We start from the raw sequence: 16,962 nt of genomic DNA, 5'->3' as shown, positions 1-16,962 counted from the left end.
ACAAAAAAAAACCGCACGTAAAATCTAAAAAAACGCAAACGGGCAACGAAAAAGGGGGGTGCAACACGAGGACTTCCCAGGGGGTCACCCATCCTAGTACTACTCTCGCCCAAGCACGCTTAACTAAGGAGTTCTGATGGGATCCGGTGCATTAGTGCTGGTATGATCGCACCCGAAATACTATCCATGCTTATTGCTTTTATGTCTTAAAAGACGCAGAACCTCCTTTGTTTTCGTACGCGAGGCGTGGGACCCACGTGACCGATCGGCTCCGTTCCAAAAATACGAAAACCATGAACCATGAAGCGGAGGCCACCCGAGCATAGAAATAGCAAGAAAGAAAAAAAAACAAAAAAAAACAGCACGTAAAATCTAAAAAACGCAAACGGGCAACGAAAAAGGGGGGTGCAACACGAGGACTTCCCAGGGGGTCACCCATCCTAGTACTACTCTCGCCCAAGCACGCTTAACTGCGGAGTTCTGATGGGATCCGGTGCATTAGTGCTGGTATGATCGCACCCGAAATATTATCCATGCTTATTGCTTTTATGTCTTAAAAGACACAGAACCTCCTTTGTTTTCGTACGCGAGGCGTGGGACCCACGTGACCGATCGGCTCCGTTCCAAAAATACGAAAACCATGAACCATGAAGCGGAGGCCACCCGAGCATAGAAATAGCAAAAAACAAAAAAAAAACAAAAAAAAACCGCACGTAAAATCTAAAAAAACGCAAACGGGCAACGAAAAAGGGGGGTGCAACACGAGGACTTCCCAGGGGTCACCCATCCTAGTACTACCCTCGCCCAAGCACGCTTAACTGCGGAGTTATGATGGGATCTGGTGCATTAGTGCTGGTATGATCGCACCCGAAATACTATCCATGCTTATTGCTTTTATGTCTTAAAAGACGCAGAACCTCCTTTGTTTTCGTACGCGAGGCGTGGGACCCACGTGACCGATCGGCGCCGTTCCAAAAATACGAAAACCATCAACCATGAAACGGAGGCCACCCGAGCATAGAAATAGCAAGAAAGAAAAAAAAAACAAAAAAAAAAAAAAACCGCACGTAAAATCTAAAAAAACACAAACGGGCAAACGAAAAAGGGGGGTGCAACAAGAGGACTTCCCAGGGGGTCACCCATCCTAGTACTACTCTCGCCCAAGCACGCTTAACTGCGGAGTTCTGATGGGATCCGGTGCATTAGTGCCGGTATGATCGCACCCGAAATATTATCCATGCTTGTTGCTTTTATGTCTTAAAAGACGCAGAACCTCCTTTGTTTTCGTACGCGAGGCGTGGGACCCACGTGACCGATCGGCTCCGTTCCAAAAATACGAAAACCATGAACCATGAAGCGGAGGCCACCCGAGCATAGAAATAGCAAGAAAGAAAAAAAAACAAAAAAAAACAGCACGTAAAATCTAAAAAACGCAAACGGGCAACGAAAAAGGGGGGTGCAACACGAGGACTTCCCAGGGGGTCACCCATCCTAGTACTACTCTCGCCCAAGCACGCTTAACTGCGGAGTTCTGATGGGATCCGGTGCATTAGTGCTGGTATGATCGCACCCGAAATATTATCCATGCTTATTGCTTTTATGTCTTAAAAGACACAGAACCTCCTTTGTTTTCGTACGCGAGGCGTGGGACCCACGTGACCGATCGGCTCCGTTCCAAAAATACGAAAACCATGAACCATGAAGCGGAGGCCACCCGAGCATAGAAATAGCAAAAAACAAAAAAAAAACAAAAAAAAACCGCACGTAAAATCTAAAAAAACGCAAACGGGCAACGAAAAAGGGGGGTGCAACACGAGGACTTCCCAGGGGTCACCCATCCTAGTACTACCCTCGCCCAAGCACGCTTAACTGCGGAGTTATGATGGGATCTGGTGCATTAGTGCTGGTATGATCGCACCCGAAATACTATCCATGCTTATTGCTTTTATGTCTTAAAAGACGCAGAACCTCCTTTGTTTTCGTACGCGAGGCGTGGGACCCACGTGACCGATCGGCGCCGTTCCAAAAATACGAAAACCATCAACCATGAAACGGAGGCCACCCGAGCATAGAAATAGCAAGAAAGAAAAAAAAAACAAAAAAAAAAAAACCGCACGTAAAATCTAAAAAAACACAAACGGGCAAACGAAAAAGGGGGGTGCAACAAGAGGACTTCCCAGGGGGTCACCCATCCTAGTACTACTCTCGCCCAAGCACGCTTAACTGCGGAGTTCTGATGGGATCCGGTGCATTAGTGCCGGTATGATCGCACCCGAAATATTATCCATGCTTGTTGCTTTTATGTCTTAAAAGACGCAGAACCTCCTTTGTTTTCGTACGCGAGGCGTGGGACCCACGTGACCGATCGGCTCCGTTCCAAAAATACGAAAACCATGAACCATGAAGCGGAGGCCACCCGAGCATAGAAATAGCAAGAAAGAAAAAAAAACAAAAAAAAACAGCACGTAAAATCTAAAAAACGCAAACGGGCAACGAAAAAGAGGGGTGCAACACGAGGACTTCCCAGGGGGTCACCCATCCTAGTACTACTCTCGCCCAAGCACGCTTAACTGCGGAGTTCTGATGGGATCCGGTGCATTAGTGCTGGTATGATCGCACCCGAAATATTATCCATGCTTATTGCTTTTATGTCTTAAAAGACACAGAACCTCCTTTATTTTCGTACGCGAGGCGTGGGACCCACGTGACCGATCGTCTCCGTTCCAAAAATACGAAAACCATGAACCATGAAACGGATGCCACCCGAGCATAGAAATAGCAAGAAAGAAAAAAAAACAAAAAAAAACCGCACGTAAAATCTAAAAAAACGCAAACAGGCAACGAAAAAGGGGGGTGCAACACGAGGACTTCCCAGGGGTCACCCATCCTAGTACTACTCTCGCCCAAGCACGCTTAACTGCGGAGTTATGATGGGATCTGGTGCATTAGTGCTGGTATGATCGCACCCGAAATACTATCCATGCTTATTGCTTTTATGTCTTAAAAGACGCAGAACCTCCTTTGTTTTCGTACGCGAGGCGTGGGACCCACGTGACCGATCGGCGCCGTTCCAAAAATACGAAAACCATCAACCATGAAACGGAGGCCACCCGAGCATAGAAATAGCAAGAAAGAAAAAAAAAACAAAAAAAAAAACCGCACGTAAAATCTAAAAAAACACAAACGGGCAAACGAAAAAGGGGGGTGCAACAAGAGGACTTCCCAGGGGGTCACCCATCCTAGTACTACTCTCGCCCAAGCACGCTTAACTGCGGAGTTCTGATGGGATCCGGTGCATTAGTGCCGGTATGATCGCACCCGAAATATTATCCATGCTTGTTGCTTTTATGTCTTAAAAGACGCAGAACCTCCTTTGTTTTCGTACGCGAGGCGTGGGACCCACGTGACCGATCGGCTCCGTTCCAAAAATACGAAAACCATCAACCATGAAACGGATGCCACCCGAGCATAGAAACAGCAAGAAAGAAAAAAAAAACAAAAAAAAACCGCACGTAAAATCTAAAAAAACGCAAACGGGCAACGAAAAAGGGGGGTGCAACACGAGGACTTCCCAGGGGGTCACCCATCCTAGTACTACTCTCGCCCAAGCACGCTTAACTGCGGAGTTCTGATGGGATCCGGTGCATTAGTGCTAGTATGATCGCACCCGAAATACTATCCATGCTTATTGCTTTTATGTCTTAAAATACGCAGAACCTCCTTTGTTTTCGTACGCGAGGCGTGGGACCCACGTGACCGATCGGCTCCGTTGCAAAAATACGAAAACCATCAATCATGAAACGGATGCCACCCGAGCATAGAAACAGCAAGAAAGAAAAAAAAAACAAAAAAAAAACCGCACGTAAAATCTAAAAAAACGCAAACGGGCAACGAAAAAGGGGGGTGCAACACGAGGACTTCCCAGGGGGTCACCCATCCTAGTACTACTCTCGCCCAAGCACGCTTAACTGCGGAGTTCTGATGGGATCCGGTGCATTAGTGCTGGTATGATCGCACCCGAAATATTATCCATGCTTATTGCTTTTATGTCTTAAAAGACACAGAACCTCCTTTGTTTTCGTACGCGAGGCGTGGGACCCACGTGACCGATCGGCTCCGTTCCAAAAATACGAAAACCATGAACCATGAAACGGAGGCCACCCGAGCATAGAAATAGCAAAAAAGAAAAAAAAACAAAAAAAAACCGCACGTAAAATCTAAAAAAACGCAAACGGGCAACGAAAAAGGGGGGTGCAACACGAGGACTTCCCAGGGGGTCACCCATCCTAGTACTACTCTCGCCCAAGCACGCTTAACTAAGGAGTTCTGATGGGATCCGGTGCATTAGTGCTGGTATGATCGCACCCGAAATACTATCCATGCTTCTTGCTTTTATGTCTTAAAAGACGCAGAACCTCCTTTGTTTTCGTACGCGAGGCGTGGGACCCACGTGACCGATCGGCTCCGTTCCAAAAATACGAAAACCATGAACCATGAAGCGGAGGCCACCCGAGCATAGAAATAGCAAGAAAGAAAAAAAAACAAAAAAAAACAGCACGTAAAATCTAAAAAACGCAAACGGGCAACGAAAAAGGGGGGTGCAACACGAGGACTTCCCAGGGGGTCACCCATCCTAGTACTACTCTCGCCCAAGCACGCTTAACTGCGGAGTTCTGATGGGATCCGGTGCATTAGTGCTGGTATGATCGCACCCGAAATATTATCCATGCTTATTGCTTTTATGTCTTAAAAGACACAGAACCTCCTTTATTTTCGTACGCGAGGCGTGGGACCCACGTGACCGATCGTCTCCGTTCCAAAAATACGAAAACCATGAACCATGAAACGGATGCCACCCGAGCATAGAAATAGCAAGAAAGAAAAAAAAACAAAAAAAAACCGCACGTAAAATCTAAAAAAACGCAAACAGGCAACGAAAAAGGGGGGTGCAACACGAGGACTTCCCAGGGGTCACCCATCCTAGTACTACTCTCGCCCAAGCACGCTTAACTGCGGAGTTATGATGGGATCTGGTGCATTAGTGCTGGTATGATCGCACCCGAAATACTATCCATGCTTATTGCTTTTATGTCTTAAAAGACGCAGAACCTCCTTTGTTTTCGTACGCGAGGCGTGGGACCCACGTGACCGATCGGCGCCGTTCCAAAAATACGAAAACCATCAACCATGAAACGGAGGCCACCCGAGCATAGAAATAGCAAGAAAGAAAAAAAAAACAAAAAAAAAAACCGCACGTAAAATCTAAAAAAACACAAACGGGCAAACGAAAAAGGGGGGTGCAACAAGAGGACTTCCCAGGGGGTCACCCATCCTAGTACTACTCTCGCCCAAGCACGCTTAACTGCGGAGTTCTGATGGGATCCGGTGCATTAGTGCCGGTATGATCGCACCCGAAATATTATCCATGCTTGTTGCTTTTATGTCTTAAAAGACGCAGAACCTCCTTTGTTTTCGTACGCGAGGCGTGGGACCCACGTGACCGATCGGCTCCGTTCCAAAAATACGAAAACCATCAACCATGAAACGGATGCCACCCGAGCATAGAAACAGCAAGAAAGAAAAAAAAAACAAAAAAAAACCGCACGTAAAATCTAAAAAAACGCAAACGGGCAACGAAAAAGGGGGGTGCAACACGAGGACTTCCCAGGGGGTCACCCATCCTAGTACTACTCTCGCCCAAGCACGCTTAACTGCGGAGTTCTGATGGGATCCGGTGCATTAGTGCTAGTATGATCGCACCCGAAATACTATCCATGCTTATTGCTTTTATGTCTTAAAATACGCAGAACCTCCTTTGTTTTCGTACGCGAGGCGTGGGACCCACGTGACCGATCGGCTCCGTTGCAAAAATACGAAAACCATCAATCATGAAACGGATGCCACCCGAGCATAGAAACAGCAAGAAAGAAAAAAAAAACAAAAAAAAAACCGCACGTAAAATCTAAAAAAACGCAAACGGGCAACGAAAAAGGGGGGTGCAACACGAGGACTTCCCAGGGGGTCACCCATCCTAGTACTACTCTCGCCCAAGCACGCTTAACTGCGGAGTTCTGATGGGATCCGGTGCATTAGTGCTGGTATGATCGCACCCGAAATATTATCCATGCTTATTGCTTTTATGTCTTAAAAGACACAGAACCTCCTTTGTTTTCGTACGCGAGGCGTGGGACCCACGTGACCGATCGGCTCCGTTCCAAAAATACGAAAACCATGAACCATGAAACGGAGGCCACCCGAGCATAGAAATAGCAAAAAAGAAAAAAAAACAAAAAAAAACCGCACGTAAAATCTAAAAAAACGCAAACGGGCAACGAAAAAGGGGGGTGCAACACGAGGACTTCCCAGGGGGTCACCCATCCTAGTACTACTCTCGCCCAAGCACGCTTAACTAAGGAGTTCTGATGGGATCCGGTGCATTAGTGCTGGTATGATCGCACCCGAAATACTATCCATGCTTCTTGCTTTTATGTCTTAAAAGACGCAGAACCTCCTTTGTTTTCGTACGCGAGGCGTGGGACCCACGTGACCGATCGGCTCCGTTCCAAAAATACGAAAACCATGAACCATGAAGCGGAGGCCACCCGAGCATAGAAATAGCAAGAAAGAAAAAAAAACAAAAAAAAACAGCACGTAAAATCTAAAAAACGCAAACGGGCAACGAAAAAGGGGGGTGCAACACGAGGACTTCCCAGGGGGTCACCCATCCTAGTACTACTCTCGCCCAAGCACGCTTAACTGCGGAGTTCTGATGGGATCCGGTGCATTAGTGCTGGTATGATCGCACCCGAAATATTATCCATGCTTATTGCTTTTATGTCTTAAAAGACACAGAACCTCCTTTATTTTCGTACGCGAGGCGTGGGACCCACGTGACCGATCGTCTCCGTTCCAAAAATACGAAAACCATGAACCATGAAACGGATGCCACCCGAGCATAGAAATAGCAAGAAAGAAAAAAAAACAAAAAAAAACCGCACGTAAAATCTAAAAAAACGCAAACAGGCAACGAAAAAGGGGGGTGCAACACGAGGACTTCCCAGGGGTCACCCATCCTAGTACTACTCTCGCCCAAGCACGCTTAACTGCGGAGTTATGATGGGATCTGGTGCATTAGTGCTGGTATGATCGCACCCGAAATACTATCCATGCTTATTGCTTTTATGTCTTAAAAGACGCAGAACCTCCTTTGTTTTCGTACGCGAGGCGTGGGACCCACGTGACCGATCGGCGCCGTTCCAAAAATACGAAAACCATCAACCATGAAACGGAGGCCACCCGAGCATAGAAATAGCAAGAAAGAAAAAAAAAACAAAAAAAAAAACCGCACGTAAAATCTAAAAAAACACAAACGGGCAAACGAAAAAGGGGGGTGCAACAAGAGGACTTCCCAGGGGGTCACCCATCCTAGTACTACTCTCGCCCAAGCACGCTTAACTGCGGAGTTCTGATGGGATCCGGTGCATTAGTGCCGGTATGATCGCACCCGAAATATTATCCATGCTTGTTGCTTTTATGTCTTAAAAGACGCAGAACCTCCTTTGTTTTCGTACGCGAGGCGTGGGACCCACGTGACCGATCGGCTCCGTTCAAAAAATACGAAAACCATGAACCATGAAGCGGAGGCCACCCGAGCATAGAAATAGCAAGAAAGAAAAAAAAACAAAAAAAAACAGCACGTAAAATCTAAAAAACGCAAACGGGCAACGAAAAAGGGGGGTGCAACACGAGGACTTCCCAGGGGGTCACCCATCCTAGTACTACTCTCGCCCAAGCACGCTTAACTGCGGAGTTCTGATGGGATCCGGTGCATTAGTGCTGGTATGATCGCACCCGAAATATTATCCATGCTTATTGCTTTTATGTCTTAAAAGACACAGAACCTCCTTTATTTTCGTACGCGAGGCGTGGGACCCACGTGACCGATCGTCTCCGTTCCAAAAATACGAAAACCATGAACCATGAAACGGATGCCACCCGAGCATAGAAATAGCAAGAAAGAAAAAAAAACAAAAAAAAACCGCACGTAAAATCTAAAAAAACGCAAACAGGCAACGAAAAAGGGGGGTGCAACACGAGGACTTCCCAGGGGTCACCCATCCTAGTACTACTCTCGCCCAAGCACGCTTAACTGCGGAGTTATGATGGGATCTGGTGCATTAGTGCTGGTATGATCGCACCCGAAATACTATCCATGCTTATTGCTTTTATGTCTTAAAAGACGCAGAACCTCCTTTGTTTTCGTACGCGAGGCGTGGGACCCACGTGACCGATCGGCGCCGTTCCAAAAATACGAAAACCATCAACCATGAAACGGAGGCCACCCGAGCATAGAAATAGCAAGAAAGAAAAAAAAAACAAAAAAAAAAACCGCACGTAAAATCTAAAAAAACACAAACGGGCAAACGAAAAAGGGGGGTGCAACAAGAGGACTTCCCAGGGGGTCACCCATCCTAGTACTACTCTCGCCCAAGCACGCTTAACTGCGGAGTTCTGATGGGATCCGGTGCATTAGTGCCGGTATGATCGCACCCGAAATATTATCCATGCTTGTTGCTTTTATGTCTTAAAAGACGCAGAACCTCCTTTGTTTTCGTACGCGAGGCGTGGGACCCACGTGACCGATCGGCTCCGTTCCAAAAATACGAAAACCATCAACCATGAAACGGATGCCACCCGAGCATAGAAACAGCAAGAAAGAAAAAAAAAACAAAAAAAAACCGCACGTAAAATCTAAAAAAACGCAAACGGGCAACGAAAAAGGGGGGTGCAACACGAGGACTTCCCAGGGGGTCACCCATCCTAGTACTACTCTCGCCCAAGCACGCTTAACTGCGGAGTTCTGATGGGATCCGGTGCATTAGTGCTGGTATGATCGCACCCGAAATATTATCCATGCTTATTGCTTTTATGTCTTAAAAGACACAGAACCTCCTTTGTTTTCGTACGCGAGGCGTGGGACCCACGTGACCGATCGGCTCCGTTCCAAAAATACGAAAACCATGAACCATGAAGCGGAGGCCACCCGAGCATAGAAATAGCAAAAAAGAAAAAAAAACAAAAAAAAACCGCACGTAAAATCTAAAAAAACGCAAACGGGCAACGAAAAAGGGGGGTGCAACACGAGGACTTCCCAGGGGGTCACCCATCCTAGTACTACTCTCGCCCAAGCACGCTTAACTAAGGAGTTCTGATGGGATCCGGTGCATTAGTGCTGGTATGATCGCACCCGAAATACTATCCATGCTTATTGCTTTTATGTCTTAAAAGACGCAGAACCTCCTTTGTTTTCGTACGCGAGGCGTGGGACCCACGTGACCGATCGGCTCCGTTCCAAAAATACGAAAACCATGAACCATGAAGCGGAGGCCACCCGAGCATAGAAATAGCAAAAAACAAAAAAAAAACAAAAAAAAACCGCACGTAAAATCTAAAAAAACGCAAACGGGCAACGAAAAAGGGGGGTGCAACACGAGGACTTCCCAGGGGTCACCCATCCTAGTACTACTCTCGCCCAAGCACGCTTAACTGCGGAGTTATGATGGGATCTGGTGCATTAGTGCTGGTATGATCGCACCCGAAATACTATCCATGCTTATTGCTTTTATGTCTTAAAAGACGCAGAACCTCCTTTGTTTTCGTACGCGAGGCGTGGGACCCACGTGACCGATCGGCGCCGTTCCAAAAATACGAAAACCATCAACCATGAAACGGAGGCCACCCGAGCATAGAAATAGCAAGAAAGAAAAAAAAAACAAAAAAAAAAACCGCACGTAAAATCTAAAAAAACACAAACGGGCAAACGAAAAAGGGGGGTGCAACAAGAGGACTTCCCAGGGGGTCACCCATCCTAGTACTACTCTCGCCCAAGCACGCTTAACTGCGGAGTTCTGATGGGATCCGGTGCATTAGTGCCGGTATGATCGCACCCGAAATATTATCCATGCTTGTTGCTTTTATGTCTTAAAAGACGCAGAACCTCCTTTGTTTTCGTACGCGAGGCGTGGGACCCACGTGACCGATCGGCTCCGTTCCAAAAATACGAAAACCATGAACCATGAAGCGGAGGCCACCCGAGCATAGAAATAGCAAGAAAGAAAAAAAAACAAAAAAAAACAGCACGTAAAATCTAAAAAACGCAAACGGGCAACGAAAAAGGGGGGTGCAACACGAGGACTTCCCAGGGGGTTACCCATCCTAGTACTACTCTCGCCCAAGCACGCTTAACTGCGGAGTTCTGATGGGATCCGGTGCATTAGTGCTGGTATGATCGCACCCGAAATATTATCCATGCTTATTGCTTTTATGTCTTAAAAGACACAGAACCTCCTTTATTTTCGTACGCGAGGCGTGGGACCCACGTGACCGATCGTCTCCGTTCCAAAAATACGAAAACCATGAACCATGAAACGGATGCCACCCGAGCATAGAAATAGCAAGAAAGAAAAAAAAACAAAAAAAAACCGCACGTAAAATCTAAAAAAACGCAAACAGGCAACGAAAAAGGGGGGTGCAACACGAGGACTTCCCAGGGGTCACCCATCCTAGTACTACTCTCGCCCAAGCACGCTTAACTGCGGAGTTATGATGGGATCTGGTGCATTAGTGCTGGTATGATCGCACCCGAAATACTATCCATGCTTATTGCTTTTATGTCTTAAAAGACGCAGAACCTCCTTTGTTTTCGTACGCGAGGCGTGGGACCCACGTGACCGATCGGCGCCGTTCCAAAAATACGAAAACCATCAACCATGAAACGGAGGCCACCCGAGCATAGAAATAGCAAGAAAGAAAAAAAAAAACAAAAAAAAAAAACCGCACGTAAAATCTAAAAAAACACAAACGGGCAAACGAAAAAGGGGGGTGCAACAAGAGGACTTCCCAGGGGGTCACCCATCCTGGTACTACTCTCGCCCAAGCACGCTTAACTGCGGAGTTCTGATGGGATCCGGTGCATTAGTGCCGGTATGATCGCACCCGAAATATTATCCATGCTTGTTGCTTTTATGTCTTAAAAGACGCAGAACCTCCTTTGTTTTCGTACGCGAGGCGTGGGACCCACGTGACCGATCGGCTCCGTTCCAAAAATACGAAAACCATCAACCATGAAACGGATGCCACCCGAGCATAGAAACAGCAAGAAAGAAAAAAAAAACAAAAAAAAACCGCACGTAAAATCTAAAAAAACGCAAACGGGCAACGAAAAAGGGGGGTGCAACACGAGGACTTCCCAGGGGGTCACCCATCCTAGTACTACTCTCGCCCAAGCACGCTTAACTGCGGAGTTCTGATGGGATCCGGTGCATTAGTGCTGGTATGATCGCACCCGAAATACTATCCATGCTTATTGCTTTTATGTCTTAAAATACGCAGAACCTCCTTTGTTTTCGTACGCGAGGCGTGGGACCCACGTGACCGATCGGCTCCGTTGCAAAAATACGAAAACCATCAATCATGAAACGGATGCCACCCGAGCATAGAAACAGCAAGAAAGAAAAAAAAAACAAAAAAAAAACCGCACGTAAAATCTAAAAAAACGCAAACGGGCAACGAAAAAGGGGGGTGCAACACGAGGACTTCCCAGGGGGTCACCCATCCTAGTACTACTCTCGCCCAAGCACGCTTAACTGCGGAGTTCTGATGGGATCCGGTGCATTAGTGCTGGTATGATCGCACCCGAAATATTATCCATGCTTATTGCTTTTATGTCTTAAAAGACACAGAACCTCCTTTGTTTTCGTACGCGAGGCGTGGGACCCACGTGACCGATCGGCTCCGTTCCAAAAATACGAAAACCATGAACCATGAAGCGGAGGCCACCCGAGCATAGAAATAGCAAAAAAGAAAAAAAAACAAAAAAAAACCGCACGTAAAATCTAAAAAAACGCAAACGGGCAACGAAAAAGGGGGGTGCAACACGAGGACTTCCCAGGGGGTCACCCATCCTAGTACTACTCTCGCCCAAGCACGCTTAACTAAGGAGTTCTGATGGGATCCGGTGCATTAGTGCTGGTATGATCGCACCCGAAATACTATCCATGCTTATTGCTTTTATGTCTTAAAAGACGCAGAACCTCCTTTGTTTTCGTACGCGAGGCGTGGGACCCACGTGACCGATCGGCTCCGTTCCAAAAATACGAAAACCATGAACCATGAAGCGGAGGCCACCCGAGCATACAAACATCAAGAAAGAAAAAAAACAAAAAAAAAACCGCACGTAAAATCTAAAAAAACGCAAACGGGCAAACGAAAAAGGGGGGTGCAACACGAGGACTTCCCAGGGGGTCACCCATCCTAGTACTACTCTCGCCCAAGCACGCTTAACTGCGGAGTTCTGATGGGATCCGGTGCATTAGTGCTGGTATGATCGCACCCGAAATACTATCCATGCTTATTGCTTTTATGTCTTAAAAGACGCAGAACCTCCTTTGTTTTCGTACGCGAGGCGTGGGACCCACGTGACCGATCGTCTCCGTTCCAAAAATACGAAAACCATGAACCATGAAACGGATGCCACCCGAGCATAGAAATAGCAAGAAAGAAAAAAAAACAAAAAAAAACCGCACGTAAAATCTAAAAAAACGCAAACAGGCAACGAAAAAGGGGGGTGCAACACGAGGACTTCCCAGGGGTCACCCATCCTAGTACTACTCTCGCCCAAGCACGCTTAACTGCGGAGTTATGATGGGATCTGGTGCATTAGTGCTGGTATGATCGCACCCGAAATACTATCCATGCTTATTGCTTTTATGTCTTAAAAGACGCAGAACCTCCTTTGTTTTCGTACGCGAGGCGTGGGACCCACGTGACCGATCGGCGCCGTTCCAAAAATACGAAAACCATCAACCATGAAACGGAGGCCACCCGAGCATAGAAATAGCAAGAAAGAAAAAAAAAACAAAAAAAAAACCGCACGTAAAATCTAAAAAAACACAAACGGGCAAACGAAAAAGGGGGGTGCAACAAGAGGACTTCCCAGGGGGTCACCCATCCTAGTACTACTCTCGCCCAAGCACGCTTAACTGCGGAGTTCTGATGGGATCCGATGCATTAGTGCCGGTATGATCGCACCCGAAATATTATCCATGCTTGTTGCTTTTATGTCTTAAAAGACGCAGAACCTCCTTTGTTTTCGTACGCGAGGCGTGGGACCCACGTGACCGATCGGCTCCGTTCCAAAAATACGAAAACCATGAACCATGAAGCGGAGGCCACCCGAGCATAGAAATAGCAAGAAAGAAAAAAAAAAACAAAAAAAAACAGCACGTAAAATCTAAAAAACGCAAACGGGCAACGAAAAAGGGGGGTGCAACACGAGGACTTCCCAGGGGGTCACCCATCCTAGTACTACTCTCGCCCAAGCACGCTTAACTGCGGAGTTCTGATGGGATCCGGTGCATTAGTGCTGGTATGATCGCACACGAAATATTATCCATGCTTATTGCTTTTATGTCTTAAAAGACGCAGAACCTCCTTTGTTTTCGTACGCGAGGCGTGGGACCCACGTGACCGATCGGCTCCGTTCCAAAAATACGAAAACCATGAACCATGAAGCGGAGGCCACCCGAGCATAGAAATAGCAAGAAAGAAAAAAAAAACAAAAAAAAACAGCACGTAAAATCTAAAAAACGCAAACGGGCAACGAAAAAGGGGAGTGCAACACGAGGACTTCCCAGGGGGTCACCCATCCTAGTACTACTCTCGCCCAAGCACGCTTAACTGCGGAGTTCTGATGGGATCCGGTGCATTAGTGCTGGTATGATCGCACCCGAAATATTATCCATGCTTATTGCTTTTATGTCTTAAAAGACGCAGAACCTCCTTTGTTTTCGTACGCGAGGCGTGGGACCCACGTGACCGATCGGCTCCGTTCCAAAAATACGAAAACAATGAACCATGAAGCGGAGGCCACCCGAGCATAGAAATAGCAAAAAAGAAAAAAAAAACAAAAAAAAACCGCACGTAAAATCTAAAAAAACGCAAACGGGCAACGAAAAAGGGGGGTGCAACACGAGGACTTCCCAGGGGGTCACCCATCCTAGTACTACTCTCGCCCAAGCACGCTTAACTAAGGAGTTCTGATGGGATCCGGTGCATTAGTGCTGGTATGATCGCACCCGAAATACTGTCCATGCTTATTGCTTTTATGTCTTAAAAGACGCAGAACCTCCTTTGTTTTCGTACGCGAGGCGTGGGACCCACGTGACCGATCGGCTCCGTTCCAAAAATACGAAAACCATGAACCATGAAGCGGAGGCCACCCGAGCATACAAACATCAAGAAAGAAAAAAAACAAAAAAAAAACCGCACGTAAAATCTAAAAAAACGCAAACGGGCAAACGAAAAAGGGGGGTGCAAAACGAGGACTTCCCAGGGGGTCACCCATCCTAGTACTACTCTCGCCCAAGCACGCTTAACTGCGGAGTTCTGATGGGATCCGGTGCATTAGTGCTGGTATGATCGCACCCGAAATACTATCCATGATTATTGCTTTTATGTCTTAAAAGAAGCAGAACCTCCTTTGTTTTCGTACGCGAGGCGTGGGACCCACGTGACCGATCGGCTCCGTTCCAAAAATACGAAAACCATCAACCATGAAACGGATGCCACCCGAGCATAGAAACAGCAAGAAAGAAAAAAAAAACAAAAAAAACCGCACGTAAAATCTAAAAAAACGCAAACGGGCAAACGAAAAAGGGGGGTGCAACACGAGGACTTCCCAGTGGGTCACCCATCCTAGTACTACTCTGGCCCAAGCACGCTTAACTGCGGAGTTCTGATGGGATCCGGTGCATTAGTGCTGGTATGATCGCACCCGAAATACTATTCATGATTATTGCTTTTATGTCTTAAAAGACGCAGAACCTCCTTTGTTTTCGTACGCGAGGCGTGGGACCCACGTGACCGATCGTCTCCGTTCCAAAAATACGAAAACCATGAACCATGAAACGGATGCCACCCGAGCATAGAAATAGCAAGAAAGAAAAAAAAACAAAAAAAAACCGCACGTAAAATCTAAAAAAACGCAAACAGGCAACGAAAAAGGGGGGTGCAACACGAGGACTTCCCAGGGGTCACCCATCCTAGTACTACTCTCGCCCAAGCACGCTTAACTGCGGAGTTATGATGGGATCTGGTGCATTAATGCTGGTATGATCGCACCCGAAATACTATCCATGCTTATTGCTTTTATGTCTTAAAAGACGCAGAACCTCCTTTGTTTTCGTACGCGAGGCGTGGGACCCACGTAACCGATCGGCGCCGTTCCAAAAATACGAAAACCATCAACCATGAAACGGAGGCCACCCGAGCATAGAAATAGCAAGAAAGAAAAAAAAAACAAAAAAAAAACCGCACGTAAAATCTAAAAAAACACAAACGGGCAAACGAAAAAGGGGGGTGCAACAAGAGGACTTCCCAGGGGGTCACCCATCCTAGTACTACTCTCGCCCAAGCACGCTTAACTGCGGAGTTCTGATGGGATCCGGTGCATTAGTGCCGGTATGATCGCACCCGAAATATTATCCATGCTTGTTGCTTTTATGTCTTAAAAGACGCAGAACCTCCTTTGTTTTCGTACGCGAGGCGTGGGACCCACGTGACCGATCGGCTCCGTTGCAAAAATACGAAAACCATCAATCATGAAACGGATGCCACCCGAGCATAGAAATAGCAAGAAAGAAAAAAAACAAAAAAAAAACCGCACGTAAAATCTAAAAAAACGCAAACGGGCAACGAAAAAGGGGGGTGCAACACGAGGACTTCCCAGGGGGTCACCCATCCTAGTACTACTCTCGCCCAAGCACGCTTAACTGCGGAGTTCTAATGGGATCCGGTGCATTAGTGCTGGTATGATCGCACCCGAAATACTATCCATGCTTATTGCTTTTATGTCTTAAAAGACGCAGAACCTCCTTTGTTTTCGTACGCGAGGCGTGGGACCCACGTGACCGATCGGCTCCGTTCCAAAAATACGAAAACCATGAACCATGAAACGGATGCCACCCGAGCATAGAAATAGCAAGAAAGAAAAAAAAAAAAAAACCGTACGTAAAATCTAAAAAATACGCAAACGGGCAACGAAAAAGAGGGGTGCAACACGAGGACTTCCCAGGGGGTCACCCATCCTAGTACTACTCTCGCCCAAGCACGCTTAACTGCGGAGTTCTAATGGGATCCGGTGCATTAGTGCTCGTATGATCGCACCCGAAATACTATCCATGCTTATTGCTTTTATGTCTTAAAAGACGCAGAACCTCCTTTGTTTTCGTACGCGAGGCGTGGGACCCACGTGACCGATCGGCTCCGTTCCAAAAATACGAAAACCATGAACCATGAAGCGGAGGCCACCCGAGCATAGAAATAGCAAGAAAGAAAAAAAAACAAAAAAAAAACCGCACGTAAAATCTAAAAAAAACGCAAACGGGCAACGAAAAAGGGGGGTGCAACACGAGGACTTCCCAGGGGGTCACCCATCCTAGTACTACTCTCCCCAAGCACGCTTAACTGCGGAGTTCTGATGGGATCCGGTGCATTAGTGCTCGTATGATCGCACCCGAAATACTATCCATGCTTATTGCTTTTATGTCTTAAAAGACGCAGAACCTCCTTTGTTTTCGTACGCGAGGCGTGGGACCCACGTGACCGATCGGCTCCGTTCCAAAAATACGAAAACCATGAACCATGAAGCGGAGGCCACCCGAGCATAGAAATAGCGAAAAAGAAAAAAAACAAAAAAAAACCGCACGTAAAATCTAAAAAAACGCAAACGGGCAACGAAAAAGGGGGGTGCAACACGAGGACTTCCCAGGGGGTCACCCATCCTAGTACTACTCTCGCCCAAGCACGCTTAACTAAGGAGTTCTAATGGGATCCGGTGCATTAGTGCTGGTATGATCGCACCCGAAATACTATCCATGTTTATTGCTTTTATGTCTTAAAAGA

At 46.9% G+C, this 16,962-nt stretch overlaps 49 non-coding genes across 49 annotated transcripts; all 49 read right to left on the bottom strand.

Annotated features, from left to right (window-relative positions):
• Positions 1–55: 55 nt before the first annotated feature.
• On the bottom strand, positions 56–174 carry LOC145143541 (5S ribosomal RNA). Its single transcript, XR_013724572.1, has one exon. It is a non-coding gene; the product is annotated as a 5S ribosomal RNA (ribosomal RNA).
• A 228-nt stretch (positions 175–402) lies between these two features.
• Positions 403–521, bottom strand: LOC145152276 (5S ribosomal RNA). The gene has a single exon (XR_013732802.1). It is a non-coding gene; the product is annotated as a 5S ribosomal RNA (ribosomal RNA).
• A 230-nt stretch (positions 522–751) lies between these two features.
• On the bottom strand, positions 752–869 carry LOC145149833 (5S ribosomal RNA). Its single transcript, XR_013730675.1, has one exon. It is a non-coding gene; the product is annotated as a 5S ribosomal RNA (ribosomal RNA).
• A 237-nt stretch (positions 870–1,106) lies between these two features.
• LOC145145061 (5S ribosomal RNA) lies at positions 1,107–1,225 on the bottom strand. The gene has a single exon (XR_013726053.1). It is a non-coding gene; the product is annotated as a 5S ribosomal RNA (ribosomal RNA).
• A 228-nt stretch (positions 1,226–1,453) lies between these two features.
• LOC145152275 (5S ribosomal RNA) lies at positions 1,454–1,572 on the bottom strand. Its single transcript, XR_013732801.1, has one exon. It is a non-coding gene; the product is annotated as a 5S ribosomal RNA (ribosomal RNA).
• A 230-nt stretch (positions 1,573–1,802) lies between these two features.
• On the bottom strand, positions 1,803–1,920 carry LOC145149832 (5S ribosomal RNA). Its single transcript, XR_013730674.1, has one exon. It is a non-coding gene; the product is annotated as a 5S ribosomal RNA (ribosomal RNA).
• Positions 1,921–2,155: 235 nt separating this feature from the next.
• On the bottom strand, positions 2,156–2,274 carry LOC145145060 (5S ribosomal RNA). The gene has a single exon (XR_013726052.1). It is a non-coding gene; the product is annotated as a 5S ribosomal RNA (ribosomal RNA).
• Positions 2,275–2,502: 228 nt separating this feature from the next.
• On the bottom strand, positions 2,503–2,621 carry LOC145152274 (5S ribosomal RNA). The gene has a single exon (XR_013732800.1). It is a non-coding gene; the product is annotated as a 5S ribosomal RNA (ribosomal RNA).
• A 229-nt stretch (positions 2,622–2,850) lies between these two features.
• LOC145150021 (5S ribosomal RNA) lies at positions 2,851–2,968 on the bottom strand. The gene has a single exon (XR_013730852.1). It is a non-coding gene; the product is annotated as a 5S ribosomal RNA (ribosomal RNA).
• Positions 2,969–3,201: 233 nt separating this feature from the next.
• Positions 3,202–3,320, bottom strand: LOC145145059 (5S ribosomal RNA). Its single transcript, XR_013726051.1, has one exon. It is a non-coding gene; the product is annotated as a 5S ribosomal RNA (ribosomal RNA).
• A 230-nt stretch (positions 3,321–3,550) lies between these two features.
• On the bottom strand, positions 3,551–3,669 carry LOC145154963 (5S ribosomal RNA). The gene has a single exon (XR_013735429.1). It is a non-coding gene; the product is annotated as a 5S ribosomal RNA (ribosomal RNA).
• Positions 3,670–3,900: 231 nt separating this feature from the next.
• On the bottom strand, positions 3,901–4,019 carry LOC145152273 (5S ribosomal RNA). Its single transcript, XR_013732799.1, has one exon. It is a non-coding gene; the product is annotated as a 5S ribosomal RNA (ribosomal RNA).
• A 229-nt stretch (positions 4,020–4,248) lies between these two features.
• LOC145143539 (5S ribosomal RNA) lies at positions 4,249–4,367 on the bottom strand. Its single transcript, XR_013724571.1, has one exon. It is a non-coding gene; the product is annotated as a 5S ribosomal RNA (ribosomal RNA).
• Positions 4,368–4,595: 228 nt separating this feature from the next.
• LOC145152272 (5S ribosomal RNA) lies at positions 4,596–4,714 on the bottom strand. The gene has a single exon (XR_013732798.1). It is a non-coding gene; the product is annotated as a 5S ribosomal RNA (ribosomal RNA).
• A 229-nt stretch (positions 4,715–4,943) lies between these two features.
• Positions 4,944–5,061, bottom strand: LOC145150020 (5S ribosomal RNA). Its single transcript, XR_013730851.1, has one exon. It is a non-coding gene; the product is annotated as a 5S ribosomal RNA (ribosomal RNA).
• A 233-nt stretch (positions 5,062–5,294) lies between these two features.
• Positions 5,295–5,413, bottom strand: LOC145145058 (5S ribosomal RNA). The gene has a single exon (XR_013726050.1). It is a non-coding gene; the product is annotated as a 5S ribosomal RNA (ribosomal RNA).
• A 230-nt stretch (positions 5,414–5,643) lies between these two features.
• Positions 5,644–5,762, bottom strand: LOC145154962 (5S ribosomal RNA). The gene has a single exon (XR_013735428.1). It is a non-coding gene; the product is annotated as a 5S ribosomal RNA (ribosomal RNA).
• Positions 5,763–5,993: 231 nt separating this feature from the next.
• Positions 5,994–6,112, bottom strand: LOC145152271 (5S ribosomal RNA). Its single transcript, XR_013732797.1, has one exon. It is a non-coding gene; the product is annotated as a 5S ribosomal RNA (ribosomal RNA).
• Positions 6,113–6,341: 229 nt separating this feature from the next.
• On the bottom strand, positions 6,342–6,460 carry LOC145143537 (5S ribosomal RNA). Its single transcript, XR_013724569.1, has one exon. It is a non-coding gene; the product is annotated as a 5S ribosomal RNA (ribosomal RNA).
• A 228-nt stretch (positions 6,461–6,688) lies between these two features.
• On the bottom strand, positions 6,689–6,807 carry LOC145152270 (5S ribosomal RNA). Its single transcript, XR_013732796.1, has one exon. It is a non-coding gene; the product is annotated as a 5S ribosomal RNA (ribosomal RNA).
• Positions 6,808–7,036: 229 nt separating this feature from the next.
• LOC145150019 (5S ribosomal RNA) lies at positions 7,037–7,154 on the bottom strand. Its single transcript, XR_013730850.1, has one exon. It is a non-coding gene; the product is annotated as a 5S ribosomal RNA (ribosomal RNA).
• A 233-nt stretch (positions 7,155–7,387) lies between these two features.
• LOC145145057 (5S ribosomal RNA) lies at positions 7,388–7,506 on the bottom strand. Its single transcript, XR_013726049.1, has one exon. It is a non-coding gene; the product is annotated as a 5S ribosomal RNA (ribosomal RNA).
• Positions 7,507–7,734: 228 nt separating this feature from the next.
• Positions 7,735–7,853, bottom strand: LOC145152267 (5S ribosomal RNA). Its single transcript, XR_013732794.1, has one exon. It is a non-coding gene; the product is annotated as a 5S ribosomal RNA (ribosomal RNA).
• Positions 7,854–8,082: 229 nt separating this feature from the next.
• LOC145150018 (5S ribosomal RNA) lies at positions 8,083–8,200 on the bottom strand. Its single transcript, XR_013730849.1, has one exon. It is a non-coding gene; the product is annotated as a 5S ribosomal RNA (ribosomal RNA).
• Positions 8,201–8,433: 233 nt separating this feature from the next.
• On the bottom strand, positions 8,434–8,552 carry LOC145145056 (5S ribosomal RNA). Its single transcript, XR_013726048.1, has one exon. It is a non-coding gene; the product is annotated as a 5S ribosomal RNA (ribosomal RNA).
• A 230-nt stretch (positions 8,553–8,782) lies between these two features.
• On the bottom strand, positions 8,783–8,901 carry LOC145152266 (5S ribosomal RNA). The gene has a single exon (XR_013732793.1). It is a non-coding gene; the product is annotated as a 5S ribosomal RNA (ribosomal RNA).
• A 229-nt stretch (positions 8,902–9,130) lies between these two features.
• LOC145143536 (5S ribosomal RNA) lies at positions 9,131–9,249 on the bottom strand. Its single transcript, XR_013724568.1, has one exon. It is a non-coding gene; the product is annotated as a 5S ribosomal RNA (ribosomal RNA).
• Positions 9,250–9,479: 230 nt separating this feature from the next.
• Positions 9,480–9,597, bottom strand: LOC145150017 (5S ribosomal RNA). The gene has a single exon (XR_013730848.1). It is a non-coding gene; the product is annotated as a 5S ribosomal RNA (ribosomal RNA).
• Positions 9,598–9,830: 233 nt separating this feature from the next.
• LOC145145054 (5S ribosomal RNA) lies at positions 9,831–9,949 on the bottom strand. The gene has a single exon (XR_013726046.1). It is a non-coding gene; the product is annotated as a 5S ribosomal RNA (ribosomal RNA).
• Positions 9,950–10,177: 228 nt separating this feature from the next.
• LOC145154424 (5S ribosomal RNA) lies at positions 10,178–10,296 on the bottom strand. Its single transcript, XR_013734895.1, has one exon. It is a non-coding gene; the product is annotated as a 5S ribosomal RNA (ribosomal RNA).
• Positions 10,297–10,525: 229 nt separating this feature from the next.
• On the bottom strand, positions 10,526–10,643 carry LOC145150015 (5S ribosomal RNA). The gene has a single exon (XR_013730846.1). It is a non-coding gene; the product is annotated as a 5S ribosomal RNA (ribosomal RNA).
• Positions 10,644–10,878: 235 nt separating this feature from the next.
• Positions 10,879–10,997, bottom strand: LOC145145761 (5S ribosomal RNA). Its single transcript, XR_013726719.1, has one exon. It is a non-coding gene; the product is annotated as a 5S ribosomal RNA (ribosomal RNA).
• Positions 10,998–11,227: 230 nt separating this feature from the next.
• LOC145152265 (5S ribosomal RNA) lies at positions 11,228–11,346 on the bottom strand. Its single transcript, XR_013732792.1, has one exon. It is a non-coding gene; the product is annotated as a 5S ribosomal RNA (ribosomal RNA).
• A 231-nt stretch (positions 11,347–11,577) lies between these two features.
• On the bottom strand, positions 11,578–11,696 carry LOC145152264 (5S ribosomal RNA). Its single transcript, XR_013732791.1, has one exon. It is a non-coding gene; the product is annotated as a 5S ribosomal RNA (ribosomal RNA).
• Positions 11,697–11,925: 229 nt separating this feature from the next.
• LOC145143535 (5S ribosomal RNA) lies at positions 11,926–12,044 on the bottom strand. The gene has a single exon (XR_013724567.1). It is a non-coding gene; the product is annotated as a 5S ribosomal RNA (ribosomal RNA).
• Positions 12,045–12,274: 230 nt separating this feature from the next.
• Positions 12,275–12,393, bottom strand: LOC145152263 (5S ribosomal RNA). The gene has a single exon (XR_013732790.1). It is a non-coding gene; the product is annotated as a 5S ribosomal RNA (ribosomal RNA).
• A 229-nt stretch (positions 12,394–12,622) lies between these two features.
• LOC145150014 (5S ribosomal RNA) lies at positions 12,623–12,740 on the bottom strand. Its single transcript, XR_013730845.1, has one exon. It is a non-coding gene; the product is annotated as a 5S ribosomal RNA (ribosomal RNA).
• Positions 12,741–12,972: 232 nt separating this feature from the next.
• LOC145147756 (5S ribosomal RNA) lies at positions 12,973–13,091 on the bottom strand. The gene has a single exon (XR_013728649.1). It is a non-coding gene; the product is annotated as a 5S ribosomal RNA (ribosomal RNA).
• Positions 13,092–13,321: 230 nt separating this feature from the next.
• LOC145154538 (5S ribosomal RNA) lies at positions 13,322–13,440 on the bottom strand. Its single transcript, XR_013735010.1, has one exon. It is a non-coding gene; the product is annotated as a 5S ribosomal RNA (ribosomal RNA).
• Positions 13,441–13,669: 229 nt separating this feature from the next.
• On the bottom strand, positions 13,670–13,788 carry LOC145152685 (5S ribosomal RNA). The gene has a single exon (XR_013733212.1). It is a non-coding gene; the product is annotated as a 5S ribosomal RNA (ribosomal RNA).
• Positions 13,789–14,018: 230 nt separating this feature from the next.
• LOC145143534 (5S ribosomal RNA) lies at positions 14,019–14,137 on the bottom strand. Its single transcript, XR_013724566.1, has one exon. It is a non-coding gene; the product is annotated as a 5S ribosomal RNA (ribosomal RNA).
• Positions 14,138–14,367: 230 nt separating this feature from the next.
• Positions 14,368–14,486, bottom strand: LOC145154986 (5S ribosomal RNA). The gene has a single exon (XR_013735451.1). It is a non-coding gene; the product is annotated as a 5S ribosomal RNA (ribosomal RNA).
• A 230-nt stretch (positions 14,487–14,716) lies between these two features.
• LOC145146230 (5S ribosomal RNA) lies at positions 14,717–14,835 on the bottom strand. The gene has a single exon (XR_013727174.1). It is a non-coding gene; the product is annotated as a 5S ribosomal RNA (ribosomal RNA).
• A 229-nt stretch (positions 14,836–15,064) lies between these two features.
• On the bottom strand, positions 15,065–15,182 carry LOC145150456 (5S ribosomal RNA). The gene has a single exon (XR_013731281.1). It is a non-coding gene; the product is annotated as a 5S ribosomal RNA (ribosomal RNA).
• Positions 15,183–15,414: 232 nt separating this feature from the next.
• Positions 15,415–15,533, bottom strand: LOC145145053 (5S ribosomal RNA). Its single transcript, XR_013726045.1, has one exon. It is a non-coding gene; the product is annotated as a 5S ribosomal RNA (ribosomal RNA).
• Positions 15,534–15,762: 229 nt separating this feature from the next.
• On the bottom strand, positions 15,763–15,881 carry LOC145153643 (5S ribosomal RNA). The gene has a single exon (XR_013734141.1). It is a non-coding gene; the product is annotated as a 5S ribosomal RNA (ribosomal RNA).
• A 226-nt stretch (positions 15,882–16,107) lies between these two features.
• Positions 16,108–16,226, bottom strand: LOC145145011 (5S ribosomal RNA). The gene has a single exon (XR_013726005.1). It is a non-coding gene; the product is annotated as a 5S ribosomal RNA (ribosomal RNA).
• Positions 16,227–16,457: 231 nt separating this feature from the next.
• Positions 16,458–16,575, bottom strand: LOC145150281 (5S ribosomal RNA). The gene has a single exon (XR_013731100.1). It is a non-coding gene; the product is annotated as a 5S ribosomal RNA (ribosomal RNA).
• A 228-nt stretch (positions 16,576–16,803) lies between these two features.
• LOC145144923 (5S ribosomal RNA) lies at positions 16,804–16,922 on the bottom strand. The gene has a single exon (XR_013725923.1). It is a non-coding gene; the product is annotated as a 5S ribosomal RNA (ribosomal RNA).
• Between the last annotated feature and the right edge of the window lie 40 nt (positions 16,923–16,962).

Source organism: Lactuca virosa, chromosome 1 (assembly GCF_052849685.1).
Source record: "Lactuca virosa cultivar CGN04683 chromosome 1, Lactuca_virosa_CGN04683_v6, whole genome shotgun sequence".
Taxonomy (NCBI): domain Eukaryota; kingdom Viridiplantae; phylum Streptophyta; class Magnoliopsida; order Asterales; family Asteraceae; genus Lactuca; species Lactuca virosa.
This window is presented reverse-complemented; position numbering and strand designations above follow the sequence as displayed.